The sequence below is a fragment of the Sorex araneus genome, chromosome 3 (genome assembly GCF_027595985.1).
Source record: "Sorex araneus isolate mSorAra2 chromosome 3, mSorAra2.pri, whole genome shotgun sequence".
Classification (NCBI taxonomy): Eukaryota; Metazoa; Chordata; class Mammalia; order Eulipotyphla; family Soricidae; genus Sorex; species Sorex araneus.
Window position 1 is genome coordinate 83549146 of NC_073304.1, and position 19591 is coordinate 83568736.

Genomic DNA, 19591 nt, shown 5'->3' on the forward strand with positions numbered 1-19591 from the left:
CTCGGAGAGCCCGGCAAGCTACCGAGAGTATCTCACCCACACTGCAGAGCCTGGCAAGCTACCCATGGCATACTCGATATGCAAAAAAAAAAAAAAAAAAAACCCAGTAACAAAAAGTCTCACAATGGAGACGTTACTGGTGCCCACTCGAACAAATCGATGAGCAAGGGATAACAGTGATACAGTGATGAACAGTTGGGGGTTACAAATGTAACAGACTTGACAAGCCACTGGCCTGCACACTGGTCCATAGACTGACAATTCTAACCACGGAGGTAGACCACTAGGTTTTGGCCTTCCTATACCTGTAGACCAATACTATTTTATAGACCATTGATTGGAGACCTCCTACCCCAGCTGAAAGAGATTTCAGATGTGATAGGAATCTTTGTTTCCTTTGTCACACCTGTAACTTCTACTACATTTCTGATAGGTAATCTTTATTTGAAAACCTGCAATGAGACCGGGAAGGGAAAGCACTGAATTCATTTATAGTCAAGAGTAGTTTGGGGTGATGAAGAATCCCTCCTTTATGGGCTCCACAATTTTCTGATTTTGGATTTGGGGCCACACTTGGCAATGCTCAGAGCTTACTCCTAACTCTGGGCTCAGGAATCTCTCCTGGAAGTGCTCTCAGGACCATATGGAGTGTTTGAGAGCAAACTTTGGTAGATACTGTGCCAGATGATCTGTACTGTAAAACCTGTACTATCTCTCTGTCCCTGACTATATATTCTAAAAAGAAAATCATTGCAAGCTAACTGTTGAAAAATTAGAAAAGAGAAGAAATAAACTACCTGTTCTCAACACCCAACATAATAAGGTTGGATGATTTTGCAAAGGGTCAGTAGGTAAAGGGCAAAGTTGCTGAACTCTAACTGGCTTTCTAGATTTTACTATGAGGGCTCACTATCAGGATGGGGGTCTTAGTTTTGCAGTAGAAACTTTAAAAGAGACTCTGGAAGTAGAATTGTAAAGCCAGATTTCTCACATTTACAGCAGGTAGGGTGTTTGCCTTGCATGCGGCCGACCCGGGTTTGATTCCTCTATCCCTCTTGGAGAGCCTGGCAAGCTACTGAGAGTATACCGCCCGGATGGTAGAGCCTGGCAAGCTCCCTTTGGTGTATTTGATATGCCAAAAACAGTAACAACAAGTCTCACAATGGAAACATTATTGGTGCCCACTCAAGCAAATTGACGAACAACAGGAAGACAGTGCTACAGTGCTACCACAGACCAAAAAGAGAAGGGCTTTGAGCACCCTCAGAAAAAGCCACATATGAGAGGACCAGCAATATCCATGCCTTCCCTACAGGAGATATCAATTGAATTAAACAAATGAGAATAACTTACCCATGCAAATAACTCAGCCTCACCAAGCCTATAAAATAAGAAGGAACAGGTCTTTGGCCCTCTTTGTCTACATTGCCTGAACTTCACCTAAACCCCGGTCAGAAAATGAAGAAGTACAAAGTCAGTTCTTCATCAAATGATAGGAGAAAAAGAACTTTGAGTTTAATTTTAAACTAAGATTTTAAACAATTCCAACTGAAGACTATTTTAATAATCAAAACTTCTGAACCTTCTCATTCTAACAAACATAATATTAACGTACCTGTTATGAATTACATATATAAGATATTATGATGATCCGTGGCAAAGTAAAATATAGAAATTGTTTATCCCAGTGGGAGGTTCAAGATGCCTATTTCCAAGGAAGGTAAGACATTAATTTCACAGACACCATGGGCAACAACTCTTATAGCATCTCCCATCCCATTACATTATACATTATATTCCATAATAATGTATACCAAAGTCCAGTAAAACAGGTGATACAGGGGGGCTGGAGCGATAGCACAGCGGGTAGGGCATTTGCCTTGCACGCGGCCGACCCGGGTTCGATTCCCAGCATCCCATATGGTCCCCTGAGCACCGCCAGGAGTAATTCCTGAGTGCAGAGCCAGGAGTAACCCCTGTGCATCGCCAGGTGTGACCCAAAAAGAAAAAAAAAACAGGTGATATGGGGAGTCAAAGAGATAGGGAGTAGAATTATTATACTTAAATTAACTAGGAAATCGATAGTTACACTAAGAGAATAAAACTCAAGATCAGAATTTTTTTTAAGTAGTGGCTGGTGGGAAAAGAATTATTGCTCACTTTACAAAAGAAACACCAACTAGTCTGTTGAATGACATTTATTGAAAGAGTTGTGTTACCACAGGGCAACAACAAATCTTGAAGCCTCCATGAAAATTATTTTGTCTCACCAGGAATGCCAGTCTAAAAAGTGGGATTCTAGAGAGTGAGAGAGCACAGATAAAAAAGGAAAAAATAGAAAAAAATTTCAATAAATAGTGTTTTAAAGAACAATGAACAGTAGAGTAGGTGGACTTTTAGGAACATTAAAGAGAATTTGAACTACTTTAAAATCCTTCTCAAAAAGAAGATTTAATAACTGGTACTGATAGTGATTTGAAAAATAGTATCTATAATGCTTCTCTTTAATTCCTTATTAATCTTTTGCTTATAATAAATTCACACATTGTGGTCTAAGGGAGATGATAAATAAAAAATAAGGGACAAATAGCTAAAATTTAGTATTTGTATCTTAACTAGAACAGACATAGATAATAGATATAAATGGAATGCACATCTATAAAATCCATAACAATACAGTGAGTATAGTACAAATATTAATATACTATTTTATACATGTGGTTTTCTGAGCAATGTTATCAAAGCAAGTACTTTAAATTGCTCTTTGATTTCTATACTTTAATAAGCTGACCCATCAAATAATTCAGATCTCCTGTAACCAACTGAATAAATGGAACAGTAGCCTAATAGTTTCCTCACATAGTTACATGATGCTTAAATTATCCCGTTCTAGCTTTTTTAAAATATTGGCATAAAATTTTTTATAGCTATAAATAAAATTAATTTGGCAAGTCCTATTTCAGGGAATTCCAGCTGAATATTTCAAATCCAACTATTCGTTATAAAATCTTAAAATGATTTTAGGAACTCAAAATTCTCTATTTCAAATATTTTTTTAAAAAATTAAGAGGAGGTCTATTTGCTGCTACAATGCTAATGAATAGTTGGAACTTGTTGAATTCAAAACTAAGTATTACTTATTGGTTAAGGATTCCCAGTAACTCTGAATCATAGTCATTTTTGGAAACTGAACAAGAAATTTGACTGGAATGTCATATCTAATTTGACTAGAGACCGCCCAACTGCAAGGCAAATAACACGCACTTTCACCCCCAAGTGACCTGGGAAATAAGCACGAAAAATATTCAAGGGCTTAATATCTAGCTGTGGGAACTTCACTGCAGCTAAATACAGAAGAAAACAGATGATCCCAAGGGAAACAAGTAGATGGCAAGAAGGATGCAATTAAGAGCAATGACAAAGTCATTCACCACTGCTGTTTGTTCAATCCAGTCACTGTGAGCAAAGGTACTAAGGGAATTACTACAAGGAGGGATCTGTCCTCTCCAGAATCAAAGGAATTCAGAGATTCACAGCACAAAGACCCATCAGAAGGGAGCTATGACAGGGAGACTGGTTGGCTTATGGATGTGGGGAATAAATTCTTCCAGAATGTTCTCTTTTCAAACCATTGGAAAAGAGTTGCCCTTCAGATAATCTGTACGTCTGTTTCTTTTTTCCATTTTCAATTTATAATAACAGTAATGACCTAGACATAAGACATTTCCTGGACTTTAGTGACAGTCTAAGGTTAATGGCCCTCAACTACACCTCAGGCCATCAACCCCTCCCAGCTGGTCATTAATCTCCAGGAAATTTCCTGTTCCAGGGTCATTATTGTTTCAATATCAACTATACCTTAAAAGCTTTATGGATTCTGCAATACAGATCTCTTGCCAATAGAGGTTATAAAACCTGTTTAGAATTCTGAAACTATCTTGAGTTTGACTCTCAAAAATGTGTTGTTCAAAACTCAAATTGGCCTAAAAAAAGTTCAATTTTATCCTTATTTGTTTATGTTTTCTCAGAAAAGAGTCCATTCAATATTATAAGAATCTAAAAAAAATCAATGGAGAGTGGATGACAAAGGTCAACTTTTAAGAGCAGCACTTTCTCTCTTGAGCAGTAGCATTACTTAGCCTTTGAGGACACTGTTATTTGTGAAAATGGTTCTGTAACATAATTTATGAGACAAAGTATCTACAAACCACCCCATGCAGGGAATTTTCAAAATACACCCAAATTCTAAAATCTCATTTTTTACTCCATAAAAAAATACCTAATATGCACACTACTGCAATGAGTATCCTATCTGTAATAGAATATTCCAAATAAAGATGGACTAATAAATCAGGGGTAAAATACTATTTCTGGAAGGAGTATTCACTATCAAAATCAAGCAATTAAAATTCTGACTCCAGTCAATTTCCACAGGCTCCATCCATGAGTGAATCTGCTGAAAAAGACATATGTGTGGTATTTGTGACCAAAATCTTCAGACTCCCATTGAGTCAGGAATGGGCAACCCCCCCCATTCCCCTGTGCTTCCAGTAGCTTGGCAGTGACACCCACAAACTGCCTTTGGTGCCATATAAACTCATTAATGGCCATGATCCAGAGACTCAAAACTAAATCTCTTAGAAGAGAGCAACACAAGAGCAACATGCCACAGAGATACCTCTGGACCCCAAAGTCGGCATCCAGTTAGTAAAAAATTTAATTAACCTCAGATGTATCACTGTATTTAAAATTTTAGAATTCCTGGAGTGATCTCATACTCTACACCATTATGTACCAAGACAAGGGCTTAGTGGCTCCAGGGTGAAATACAACAATATTCACATACTTTCCTCTAAGGAAACTTTTTTGGGTCATTTTTAGTGGACTATTTATAACAAGATATACAAAATAAATTATTTAGGTCCTGCTTTGGGGGCAGGCTTGGGGGTCGAGGTGGAAACATCCGAAATATGGTGGAAGGAAGGTATGATGGTGGTGCAATTGGTGTTAAAATATTAAATGCAACAAATTATTGTGAGCAACTTTATAAAAATTAAATGCAAATAAAAATAAAATTTAGGCCGGCCGCGTCCCTGCGGGGCTGGGAGGGTTCGGGGAGCTGGCCCTGTCGGGCTGCCTGCACCAGGGGCGGCCCAGGAGCTGGGGCTGGCTCTCGTCCCGCCCCCGCCCCGGGTTCCCTTCCCTTCTGGCCCCGGGGGTTCTTCACCACAGCACCCACGGCCGCTCTTGGAAGCCCAGTTCCAAGTGTCCGCAGAGTAGTAACCAGAAGGGCGGGCGGCACCGGCGGCTGCTGGAATGATTTCTCAGGGCCAGGAAGTGAAGACTGCTTTTTATCCATCTTAAGTTTTGGGATTGGCAGTACCAACTAAGGAATTAATATATATGATGCTCGAAACCTCTGGAGACAAACTGCTCCTGACTGGAAGGTCTATAGTAGATGTCTCCTTCAAGTTTTGAATCGAGAAAATGACTTTGAAGAGAATGATGGGTCAGGAAGACCAGTGGGAAACTCCCTAGGAGAGAGACCTAGAAAACGTACGCTTTCAAAGAAAGGTATAATCGGAGAACTCAGAAAAAGAAAATCTATCATGTTTGTCCTCAGAAGAGTAAAAAGATTTTTATTCATGTACATGAGATGACTCAAATAGATGATCAGATATACCAGTGCCTTGAATGTGAGCAAAACTTCTGTGAAAACTTAGCTCTTACTATGTGCAAATGAACCCATGCTGGGGAGAAACCTTATCGATGTGATATGTGTGAGAAAACCTTTACTCAAAGCTTAGATCTTGTGTCGCATCAGAGACTCCACAGCTATGAGAAACCTTGTAAGTGTAGCAAATGCGAAAAGAGCTTCTGGCACCATTGAGCCCTTTCAGGACACCAGAGAACGCACGCTGGTAAAAAGTACTACACGTGTGATATCTGTGGCAAGAACTTTGGCCAGAGCTCGGATCTGCTGGTCCACCCGCGAAGCCACACAGGCGAGAAACCGTATCTGTGCAGCGAATGTGACAAATGCTTCCGGCGCAGCACCAACCTCATCAGGCACCGGAGAACGCACACGGGAGAGAAACCGTTTAAGTATCTGGAGTGCGAGAAAGCGTTTCGTGGGAAATCGGACCTGATCAGCCACCAGAGGACTCACACCGGCAAAAGGGCCTACAAGTGCACCAAGTGTGACAAAAGCTACCGGCCCCGTTCCGCCTTCATAGTGCGTAAGAGAGTCCACACGGGGGAGAAGCCCTACAAGTGCGGCGCCTGCAAGAAATGCTTCGGCCAGTAGTCAGACCTGATTGTCCACCCGAGTGTCCACGCGGGGGAAAAGCCTATAAGTGTCTGGAGTGTATGTGCAGCTTCACCCGCAGCGCCAACCTCATCAGGCACCAGGCCAACTTCAAATGCACACTTCTCAAATGTACGAGAAGAGTTTCAGCTGCGGCTCGGACCTCATCGTGCACCGGAGGATTCACATGGACTAGAAGCCGCGCCAGTGGGCGGCCTGTGAGAACGGCTTCCTCCTCGGCATGAACTTCGTGGCGCCTCAGAAAATGAGAACTCAGACAGAGGAGCTGCGCTTGAGTACGGTGTGTGTGACAGGGCTGCCACCAGAGTCCAGCGCTCGTTCCACATCCAACAGGCGGTGACAAACCTTATCTGTGTCGTGCAGGTGACAAAGGCCTCGAGCTCAGCCCTCCTGGGCAACAGACGCCTCACAAATGTCTTGGCCAGACAGAAATTTTAATTTGTTTTTAATGTACATGTTTCAGACTCATTAAGGTGGAAAGAAAACTCTTAAGTAAATCTCAGACTTTCCTCAGACTTCAGTGGGGACCAGAGAATCTGCAGTCAGACAAAGTGAGATGGTTTGCACAGAGCCGCCTGACAGGACCCCTTACTAGTCACTGCAGTGAGAAACCTTACAGATGCCCTGAGTTTGGGGAAAGCGTTAGTTGATTTCGTTCATGAGCACCTGCAAGGGCACTCAGGATTCCAATATGAGAAACCTTACAAGGCAATGAGTGTGAGCTTTCTGGCAGTGTGTCCCCCTCTCCGTTCTAAGGGAATTCATACTGAGGATCGCTTTTCCAGTGTCCTCAAAGTCAGTGGTGCCCCAGGCCATTTGCACCACTCTGTGGACTTCAGAAAACCCACAGTGAGGAGAAAGCTTGGCAAGAGCGAAACAAACCAACAGAACTCTGACTTGGCGATCAGTGAAGCCAGACTCGGGAAAATTTGTATACTTCTCCTGAACATGGCAAAAACAGGAGCTTGGAGCACCTTCTAGGGTTCTCAACAAAAATGGCCTGTTCTAAGGAAAGACCTTCCAAAGTGAATAACAAAATTTCTATCAGTGACCAGCTCTTGTGGTGGTACCCCAGGGAACTAGGATAAGTTCAGACTAATACCAAATCTGAAAAAAAGAAACGCCTTGCTTGAAACGACTACCTAAATGGGCCCCAGAACGTGGCCTCTGCAGAGAAATCTGCTCTAGTGAGAGATCAAACTGTGAACAATGTACATAATAATAGTTTGCAAAGAACTGTGCTCATAGGTGGCTGACCCATGGTCAAGATGGTTTTAATAGAGTCAGGATGGAAACATTTTTAAACACCCAGAAGCTTTTTCTGGGAAGAATTTTAGGGCAAGTCAGAGTAGACCAGATGGATCGCTCAGGTCAAGATGTTTTCCTTTACCTGAACCACTTAATGATTGGTTTACTTTCCAGTTTTTAAATTTGGCAATCCAATAAAGGAAAGGACTGTAAAAAAATAATAATAAAATCCCTTTGGACCCTGCTGTGGAGCGAGAATGATGGAAGAGCCCAAGGAAGCGCCCTTGGACTCCAAGCAGCCCACTGAACTAATTCCGGCATGGGACCAGAGACCCCACGGTGCGCTGAAACAGTGGGAACCGGGCATCCCCCAATTCTTTTAACCTCTCTCTCTCTCAACTCCTCCCTCCTGAGCACAGCGCAGGATCCGCGGTTTTCCTGAGCGCAAAATGGAGACGCCGAGCCTCTCTCTAGGCTTCTCCATCTTATGAGCACCATAAAAGGGTAAAAGTTTGTAGTGATGTTATTTCTGGTTGTACTTTCCCTGGACTTTATACAGAAACCCAAAACCGCGCGGCCGCGTCATCTTAGCATCAGCAATATGTAATATGTCCCCTTTTAATGGGTCGGACTTTTGTGGGAGATCCTAACAAGAATAGTAAGTCTGTTGCTGAAATATCGAAGGCAATCAAAGTGGTAGCCATCTCTCTAGACTGAACTAAGCTATATCCCCACGCCGGTTGAGAAGAAATTTTCTTCTTTCTCGGGAAGAAACGCGGCGTGTCGTCAACTACAGTGTGATGTCCATTAAGCAAACAGACCTGGTGGCGTGGGAATGGGATATAAGGGGGAAAATTATGTACATGGAACAGTGGGACGCTGGTGGAATCTCGAGCCGGAGCCGATACCAGCGCAAGCCCTTCGGTTCCAGAAACTGCTTGCAGACACTCTACTAGTCTATCAACTAAGCCAGAGCCCCACGCCTGCCGATGACGGGAAATAACCATCCTTTTCGGGTTTTTTTCCCTTGTCAGGCAGCGTGGCGATTACTAAACAGGCGTGAACTCGGTGGCGCGGGGCAAGGGGGAAAAAGAAAAGTTATGTAACAAACAGCGGGACTTAATATCTCTATATTCTTAGCAGTGGAGAACTATCAAATGCCTCCTTGGCAATAGGACTGCTTTCCTTTTTTGGGGGAAACCCCAAAAACGGTAGTGAGTTGTGTGTTGAAACATGGAATGTAATCGAGATAAGGCATAAACGAAGTGAAACTTATCATGTACAAGGGTGGGGACTGGGGAGGAGGTGGGTGGCAGGTATACTGGGGGGGTTGGTGATGGAAGATGGGCACTGGTGAAGGGAAGGGTGTTTGAGAATTGTATAACCGACATAATCCTGAGAACTATGTAACCCTCCACATGGTGATTCAATAAAATTAATTAAAAATAATAATAATAATAATAATAATAATAATAATAAAATTTAATTTTAAAAAAGAAACAAATGAAACTCTGACTCCACTGAGAGGATAGTGGTGTGGTTCTCGAGGAAGTATTGAGAATTAGAAAACTAGTGTGGACAAAGGAAAGGGGCAAGAAACCCAATAAATAGTAACAGGAAATTGCGCTGGTAGAAAAGCAGATTACAGACATAGACAGGCAGGGCATTGGAGATGTGGAGGCCCCAGAGCGTACCCAGCTCTGGGGAAGAGTTTAGGGTCAGGAATCCATGCATGGAGGTTCTGACAGAAACAGTATCTAATAACAAAATTAGGCTGAAACTGCCTTCTAGCTCAGCTGCAATAAGTTTCATATCTGAAACCGAAGAATGAAAAAGGACACAGGTCACAGGACTATGGCATAAACTCAGATGCCGATCAGAAGCACAGTGCACAGTGTCACAGAACATTGGGAATCAGGCAGGCTGATTGGATTCTACCTAAGTTAGAACTTAATCACCCATACCCCTCCACCACCCTTTCATCATTGAGGGAGGTTCTGGAGCTTAGCAATAAATGAATCTTGGAACAGTCAGAGGTAAAAAACAAAAAAGTTCACACAGCCAATCTATCCAGTATTTCCATTTATAATGGAAAATTAAAACTTTTTCCTTTGAAATCTCAATTTGATTCTGGATTATTTAAATGTGAATCCTGCTAGGTATCAAAATTCAGATCAGGGAGGACAAAAAAAATGCAGCAACTTCCCAGAATTTTCATACATTAACTCTTTATTTGAATATAAGAATTTCTTGAACTTTCAGGTAGGAAATCAACACTAAGACAAGGTGTTGTTTTCCTAATGAACTGCTATTCTAACACACTTTACAAACACTGAAGTTGACATGTGAATTGCTATTGAAATAATCTGTATGCTCTGTATGACATCATATATTCTGTATGGCATCAGGAATGCAAAAGATAAAAGATGAATTTGAAGTGGAACTAAACAAAATATCTGGAAAACTTCTTAGATGGATATTATGCCCATCATCTACATTTCAGAATTAAAGTTGTGTCACTATTTTAAGGAATCTTTCTTTAGAGGGCTGTTCTGTGAGTGTATACCCTCTGCAGGGAAGAGTGAGTCAGGAATTCCAAGGGAAGAATGGGAATGATGCTTCCACCTGCTCTCAAGGTGAGTGGAGCAAGGATCTGAGGAACAGTACAGGGGTTAGCTAAGAAATGCATGTGGCCCATCCTGGTTCAAAATCTAGCACCGCATACAGTCCCTACCAGAGATCATTCCTGCATACAAAGTCAGAAATAACCACTGAGCATCACTAGGTTTGGCTCCAAAACCCCCACCATCCAAGAAAATTTGAGTAGAACAAGCTAAATCATAATCCCTAAGCATGCTCAAATCCTAATCCCCTTTTACCCGAAATCTTTGCATATGCAATTAAAGGTCCTGAAATGAAGAGATAATTCTGGATTATTGCAAAGGGACGGATGTACTCATAGGATCTTCCTAATAGGGTAGAGGAGAATCAGAGCAAAAAACGGAAATGAGATGTCAATTGCAAGGAAAGCATGAGAGAAATTTCAATATTCTACAGTCAGGATTTGAAAATTGAGAGGTTACAAGTCAAAGAATACAGATGGCCTCAAGAATCTGGAAAATCTAAGGAAACAGGTTCTTTCCTAGAGCGTTCAAAAAGGATGCAATTTTGTTAATACCTTGATTTTACTCAGAGCTGCCTTGTAGAACTATACAATACTTTGTGTTGTGTGGGTCACAATTTTGATTCATTTACCACAGCAGCAAAAGGTAAGCTTTGACACAGGAGAAAGAAGGGCTTTAGCAAGCAAACTAGGAGAATGTCTGTATGTTCCCTAAAGCATAGCAAATACTAAGGACCACTATCTTACTCTCATCTTGAAAATATTATTCTCTATTTTCTATTTTGATGTTCTATTTTGACAGCAGAGCAAATGTGTGAGGAATGGTCCATGTTCTAGTTTATGGTTCTGTTTAAACAAGTAGTAGTGTATCTTTCCAGCAAAAATAATTGTCTTGTATATAATTCATGAGAGCCACCTATAGGGACAGCTTCATGAACTCAGGATTTGTGCAATCTATAGGGATCTACTTTCAGAAGCAACCTGTTCTTGGTTCAATGTTCTGCTGTCACTGACTTAAAATTACTGATAAATTTTGAATGAGGGTCCTGGCATTTTCACTTTGCACTGAAGTTATGCAAATTACATGGTCAATGCAGGCCACAAAGAAGGACAAGGACTAGCAGAGAGAAGCTGGCAGAATGACCACAGTCAGTCACAGATGTCATTTTGTCAACAAGTGATGAGATAAATTATACATGTATATGTTTAGGTCGAAGTTTGAGCTTCCAATTTGGTCATGAGAGTAGTTGGGCAACCTCCAAAAATATTCCTAAAAGAATCCTCAAGAGAAAGATACAGGTTCAAAGAAAAAAGTCAACAAGGATATAGTGCACAGAGTGTCAATATACTGGTCAAAGTGTCCTTTAATTCTGTTCCTGAGCTGGAGTGGGGAAAGTCTGAAAGTAATGACAGTTTGACAGAAGGAGGAGGGGAAGAAGATGTGTTTCACTATCATCTCACACCACAGAGACTGGCACACATTCAGAAGAACAAAAGCAACCACTGCTGGCATAGATGTAGGGAGAGAGGGATACTCTTTCACTGTTGGTGGGAATGCTGACTGGTTCAGCCTATTTGGAAAACAATATGGGTATTCCTTCAAAAACTAGAAATTCAGCTTCCATATGATCTGCAATACCACTTCTGGGAATATATCCCAAGGGTGCAAAAAAAGCACAGTAAAAATGACACCTGCACCTGTATGTTCATTGCAGCACTGTTCACAATAGCCAGAATCTGAAACAACCCAAGTGCCTGAGAACAGACAACTAGTTAAAGAAACTTTGGTACATCTACACAATGAAATACTATGTGGCTGTTAGGAGAGATCAAGTCATGAAATTTGTTTATAAGTGGATGAACATGGAGAGTATCTGCTAAGTGAAAGTGAGTCAGAAAGAGAGGGACAGACATAGAAGGACTGCACACATTTGTGGAAAATAAAATAATATAAGAACTGACACCGAAGGACAGTAGACATAAGGGCCAGAAAGATTGCATCATAGTTGAAAGCCTGTCTCATGAGCTGGGGGAGGATGCAGCTGGAATAGAGAAGAAATCACTAATACAATGATGGTTTGGAGGAATCGTTTAGGATGGGAGATGTGTACTGAAAGTAAGTAAAGAACCAAATGCGATAACCTCTCAGTATCTGTATTGCAAACCATGATGCCCAAAAGTAGAGAAAGAGTCTGGGGGAAGTTTTCTGCCATGGAGGCAGAGGGAGGGTTAGAAAGGGGGATATACTGGGACCATTGGTGGTGGAGAATGTGCAGTGATGGATGGATGGATGTTTGACCATTGTATGATTGAAACTCCAACATGAAAGGTTTGTAACTGTAGCTCACGGTAGTTCAATTAAAAAAAATTAAATTTAGTTAAATTTAAAAATTAAAAATTTTTTAAAAGATGTGTTCCATGTTGAAAGAAGTAAACCAATGAGCCCACCCCTAGTTTGCAGCCTTTCTAGCCTTGGTAGTCCTCATTTGCCAGAAGACAGAATTCTCAACTCAATACCAGAATTTTTAATTATTAATGGACACTGGATCCTTTGATGACTCTCCTGGGACATTCTTTTTTGTGACTGAAGGCAGCTAAAAATGCCACAAGACTACCAAATGTCCACGGGGTAAAGAATTAGTCCCAATAAGACAATTTAAAAGAATAGTGAGAAACATTGTGAACTTAGGGATAATTTATGAGACCTTTCTCATTGCAAGGTCAGTATACCTTGACCATTTAGACGATTCAGTATTATCTTCATAAACCAAGTAGAGAGTAATTCATATACAGGCTAAAACTCTAGGATATTTTTTCCAATAGTAAAAAAATATGTGACCGCCGAGATGTGATCCCGGGGGCCGCACGCATGTGCGGCCTCTCCGCAACTGCACAAGCGTGAATCCAGACCCAGCAAAACCTCTTTCGGCGTGGGCAACTCCCCGCAGAATGTCTCCAGCCTGAGAACTGAGCCTCGGCCCCGTGCCCGCCCAGGAGGGGAAAGGTATTTCTCTCTCTGCCTCTTTCTCTCCGGGGATGAAGGGCGCGGTGGCCGCCATATTAAGATGACCACAGATGGGATTTACGACAAAAACTGCAGCAAAAGGACACAAGGGTGCTCTTGGGAAGGTGGGAGGCACCGGCCCCTCCCACCGCCGAGATGTGATCCCGGGGGCCTCACGCATGTGCGGCCTCTCCGCAACTGCACAAGCGTGAATCCAGACCCAGCAAAACCTTTCGGCGTGGGCAACTCCTCGCAGAATGTCTCCAGCCTGAGAACTGAGCCTCGGCCCCGTGCCCGCCCAGGAAGGGAAAGGTATTTCTCTCTCTGCCTCTTTCTCTCCGGGGATGAAGGGCGCGGTGGCCGCCATATTAAGACGACCACAGATTGGGTTTTCAAGCCTGCAATTATCTAATATCTGGAAGAAATCTCCCTGGACTTCTTGTTAAAGTACAGAAATTCAAAACCGCGCGGCCGCTACCGCGGCAGCGCGACCTTATTTGTCTTCACAATAGGTCTGAATCTAGTGGGGTACTCCTAACAACAATAGTGAGGTCTGTGTTGAAATATTGAATGTAACCAAAGTAAACAGAATGTAAAATGAAACTTATCAGTTACAAGGTAGGGGGTGGGGGGGTGGGATGGGAGGTGTACTGTGTGGGTTTTTTTTTTTTTTTTTGGTGGTGGTATATGGGCACTGGTGAAGGGATGGTTGTTTCAACATTGTATAACTGAGACCCAAGCCCGAAAGCATTGTAATCTTCCACACGGTGATTTAATAATAAATAAATAAATAAATAAATATGTAATAAAAGTTGTATGTTCATTCCAAAAGCAATCATCATCATCATCATCATCCCGTTGATCGTCGAATTTCTCGAGCGATCTCAGTAACCTCTCCATTTGTCCTAGCCCTGAGGTTTTAGAAGCCTCTCTTTACTCATCCTTCCCAATGATGCCACATTGAAGGCTCTTTCAGGGTGAGGGGAATGAAACCCAGCATTGTTACTGGTTTTGGTATATGATTACACCATGGGGAGTTTGTGAGGCTCTCTCATGTGGGCAGGAAACTCTCAGTAGCTTGCCAGGTTCTCCCAGAGGGAGAAGTAGGATATAAGATGTCACTCTGGGAGCTTGGTTTTAAGTCTCTGAATTACACAGAGCCGGGGGCAGTCCCTGGGTGTGACTGCCTAGCTACTGGAGAATGGGAAATCTGGACGGGAGAGGCCCAGAACTGATCAGAGCAGGCTTGGAGGTCTCAGCCCCCGGTCCCACACACCTGGGTTCCTCTGCCGGTTCTTTCAAGTGTGAGACTTGTTCGAACGTTTGGAGAGGAGCCTTGAGCATGGCTGTGGCTAGGCTCCAGAGGTCTTCGATCATGGGAGCTCTGCTAGGGGCGGGGAGGGAAGCTGGAGCCCACCTGCTCTGAGGGTCCCCGGGGAAGACAGCCAGGCATGTGGGCAAAAGACTCTCTTGAATATGATAATATACCACCACTAAAATGTAGATTTGGTAATACACTTATCCACAAACACTGAGGGCTTCTTACTTCATCCATCCGCCCTTCATGGCCCCAGAATAACTTTCTTAAATCTTTGAAATCTTAAAACCCCTTAAAAGAAGAATTTCATCTCTTAAATACAATATAACACATTTATACCTACAGATCTCCAACACCGTTTGAGGTGGTTTGTAATGAAATCCAAAGTCTTGAGCACAAGTGTGTGGTCTTCCTCAACTGACCAAGCTATCCCTGCCCTTCCATACCACACCTGCTCTTCGGGCACCGATCCTCAAACATCTCTCCCATACCCCCTCCAGCATGTATGCTGAAAATATATGCCCACCCCCAATAATACCTAGCTTAATATTTTTCCATAAGCTGGTTGAACTCAAGTTTATTCTCATTCAAAGCAGCAACTTGAAATACATCTTGAATGACCTATTATACTTTTGCTAATTCTTTATCACTGTTAAAATTTTAAAATTAAAGGCAAGTTTAAGCCCCACCAAAATTCATGGCACACCACTGATTGTTTTGAGATATACACACTAGCATATGTTATTAGCAAAAGACTGAAACTACAGTGAATTTTTACCACTTACCTATCACACTGTGCCTTTGACCTTGCTGCTCCTCCCTCTAATAATTTCTTTCCCCGTTATCTGTGAATATAATCTCTTCCTTTAGAAATCCACCCAAAGGTATTTCCCCTATGAAGTTATCTAAATCATGAGTGTCATGCACACACACACACACACACACACACACACACATCCCCTATAACGTTTATCATTTGCATAATCCTAGGAAGAAATTGAGTTGTTTGGGAGACATACAATTATTATCTAGAGAAAAACCTCAGGAAAAAAAAACCACTAAATAATTGAAGAGTGATGAAATTCAGAACTGAATATAAACTTGTCATCAGCCATTTATAGAAAGAATTTTACAGCATATTATTTCTATTGTCACTGTCACTGTCATCCCGTTTCAAAATGGAGACGTTACTGGTGCCCACTCGAGCAAATCAATGAGCAATGGGATGACACTGATACAGTGATTATTTCTATTATACCACATATCTTCTCAAATATTAACATATGAGACTTCTTTATAATTATTACTGTCACTATCACTGTCATCCCATTGTTCATCGATTTGCTCTAGCGGGCAACAGTAACGTCTCCATTGTGAGGCTTGCCGTTACTGTTTTTAGCATACCTAATAATCCACGGCTAGCTTGCCAGGCTCTGCCGTGTGGGCGTGATACTCTCGGTAGCTTGTCAGGCTCTCTGAGAGGGATGGAGGAATTGAATCCAGGTTGGCCATGTGCAAGGGAAACACCCTACCTGCTGTGCTATTGCTCCAGCCCTAAAATTATTAAATAGAACTAATATGCAAACTAAAAGGACTGCGTTTCTAAGAGGGGAGAGATACATTTTTAAGTTAAAAGAGCAAAGAAGAATCTATAAAAACTGCATCAAATTTCAGTGAAAATTTTCATAAACGTCTGATATGAAGATCTTAGCTATCTGTTTAGGATTCCCCCACTTAATGACTACCTTCTTCCTACAGCACTTTAGTAATGTACTAAAAATGTACATTTAAAATAAAGTAGAAAGGGATCAAAGGAGAAACCAAATATTGATTACCTCAGAATAAATGACCTGTTGAATGCAAAAATTGTTACTACTATGGGGAATATACCAAAAAAAGCTGTTTCATAGTGCCAATCCCTTGTTTTTACTGAGGAAATTCCCTATTCCAATTACACTTTTCAAACCTACTGAGAATGAACCAGGAAAGCTGAGGATTATGGCTAACAGACAGGCCTGGGAAGTTTGTTCTTGCTTTTTTTTTTTTTTGCTTTTTGGGTCACACCTGGAAATGCACAGGGGTTACTCCTGACTTTGCACTAAGGAACTACTCCTGGAAGTGCTCAGGGGACCATATGGGATGCTGGGAATTGAACCCGGGTTGGCCTCGGGCAAAGCAAATGCCCTACCCACTGTGCTATCACTCCAGCCCCAGTTCTCTTGCATTTTCTTTATTCCACTGTCCCTTCCCTCTGATGCTGCTGCTGTTGTGATGACTGGGGATCACACACTTGGTTATGTGCTCACCAGTGGTGGTACTTGTGCACAAGATCACTGGGGTCACACTGTGTTATCACACTGGTGGATGTGTTTACCAGGGGTCCCTGTGGTGCCCACACTGGTGCTCACTGGGGGTCACATTCCTGGCCACAATACTTGCCCATATTTTCTTCATTGCTGTGCACTCCAAGATCTGTACCCTGTTAGCTCTGGTACTCACACACACAGAGCTTCGCTGTGACCAGAAATGGCTTGTGGTGCCAGGGTTCCCAGACAGTAGAGCTGCCAGAATCACAGTCGGCATACAGGGCATCACTAGGATTCAAAGTCACATGATTGCAGGCATGTGCTGAGTCACTGAATTATCTCCCCACCTCCCTTTATTTTGTTCTTTGGGAGAAATCAAATCCCCTTAGGCATTTAATAGCTCGTCCTTACTTGTTTCATCTATAAAATTTTTAATTGGCAAGCTAATGCATAGGCATGCAAAAATGCCAAAGAGTGTATTGTTAAATATAGTAAAATTATCTTTAAATTGTGATAGCACAGTGGGTAGGGCGTTTGCCTTGCACACGGCCAACCCGGGTTTGATTCCTCTGTCCCTCTTGGAGAGCCCAGCAAGCTACCGAGAGTATCCTGTCCGCACGGCAGAGTCTGGCAAGCTCCCTGTGGCACATTCGATATGCCAAATACAGTAACAAGAAGTCTCACAATCGAGATGTTACTGGTGCCCACTTGAGCAAATCTATGAACAATAGGATGACAGTGCAACAGTGCTACAACAGTGCAAAAAACATGCAGATAATTAAGTTAAAAAGGCATAAAAACAAAAGCCCCACCTCACTTCTCCCCTCATCTCCCCTTCCTTCTCTCCCTCCCATCTATCCTCACTTTGTTTGACTCGAGTTTCTGTTTTTGAGAAGTATCCCAAAATTTCAAAGGAAATTCAGAGAGAGTTTGAACTTTTAAATTAAACATAGTCACAAAACATAAGTGACAACATGTGGAAAAGCATGGACTCATTCTGTATTCAAAGAACAACTATCTAAAATGTTTGCCAGCCTGGCCTTAGCAATGAGCATCAAAACTGAGCATTTATGAAAATATTCCAGAAGGCGTTGCTCAAGTAAGGAAGGACACACAAGATGAGAGAGAATTGGCTCTTGTTCCTTTGAGGGAGCAGCAGACCTGAGTCTGGGTGATTCCCTGAGGAGCTCAGGCACCCGGTCAGGCCCCTGCCAGCTAAGGGTGAAGACCCAGCAAACAGCCTGCAGGTCCAGCCTGGAGAAGAGCAGGTGTTTTCCCAACAGCGGTCCACACAAAGGCCGCAGCACTGCTGGCAGCACTCTGAGATGTCTCCTAGTGACTCTTCTGAGTGGGGCAGGGCATGGCACAGAGAAGTTAACAAGGTGAAAACGGCAGCTCTAAAGCTGCTCTGGGTGTTAATAAAGCCACCTCCTGAAGAGCAGGAAGCCTTATATCAAGGATCTTAATTTGCCTCCGAGGCCCTGTTTTAACCTTGATCTCATAATTCTACCTAACAGCAATCTGTTGTCCTCACCCCACACACAGTCCCCAAGCTTGGGGTTCTGCTGCTCCTACAGGTTTGCCTTTGGTAGCCCCTCAAGGAGAAAAGCTCCCCAGGAAGGACATGGAGCTTTATTTTTATCCCAGTTAAGTCCCTACCCAATCCATTAATAGCAAAGATAACCTTGGTCCAGGGCATTTCCTGGAGAAGCTATAACCAGCTGGGGTTAATGAACTCTCCCTACCATTAATTCCTGGGAGAGGCCATTGGCCTGAATTGTTACTTAATTACTCTTCTGTGTACAGCTTCATAAAGCAATGAAATGCCTTCTTTCAGGAAGAAGGGAGATGGTAATGGGGGTCATCAGAGGCCATTAATTTTACAAATAGTTTGTTAGAAACTACAGTATGTTAAGAAGTCACTCTCGCCCACAAATCAACTCAATGTGGTCCTTATTAAGCCAAGACATGGGACTTTCCAGATTTCCGTGACTTGCACACACAAAAAATGTGACAGACCATACAGCACCTGGCCAAAACATACATATTTGGGTATGCAGAAACATATTGTTTATATTCTACAACTAATTTTATCACAGCACCTTCTTAAACTGGCAGGAAAGACTCAATTGAACCAATTTATTTACAAATTATTTACTGCTGAGCACTGCCATGTGTTAAGTCCTGAGCACTAAATATGAAATATGTGTGCATGTATAAAGTGTGGATATGTATACATATATATAATATGATCTCATTCCCCGCCCCGAGCAGAGTTCCCACGCCGAAGACCTCCAGAGCCTAGCCACAGCCATGCCCAAGGCCACTCTCCATATGTTCGAATGAGCCTCATGCATGAAGGTACTAGCAGAGGAACCCAGGTGTGTGGGACCCAGGGCTGAGACCTCCAAGCCTGCTCGGATCAGTTCTGGGCCTCTCCCGCCCAGATTTCCCATTTTCCAGTAGCTAGGCAGTCACACCTAGGGACTGCCCTCAGTGCCGTATAATCCCACCAACGGCCAACATCCAGAGACTTAAAACCAAGCTTCTGGAAGACATCTTATAGGCTACTTCTCCCTCTGGGAGAACCTGGCAAGCTGCCGAGAGTTTCCTACCCACATGGAAGAGACTCGAAAACTCCCCATGGTGTATCCATATGTCAAAACCAGTAACAATGGAGGGTCTCATTCCCCTCATCCTGAAAGAGCCTCCAATGCAGCATCGTTGGGAAGGACAAGTAAAGAGAGGCTTCTAAAATCTCAAG

General features: G+C 42.5%; 1 pseudogene; it reads left to right on the top strand.

The window, feature by feature from the left end:
• LOC101548843 (zinc finger protein 322-like) overlaps positions 1-7309 on the top strand; it is a 56995-nt pseudogene extending 49686 nt beyond the window's left edge.
• Positions 7310-19591: the final 12282 nt, after the last annotated feature.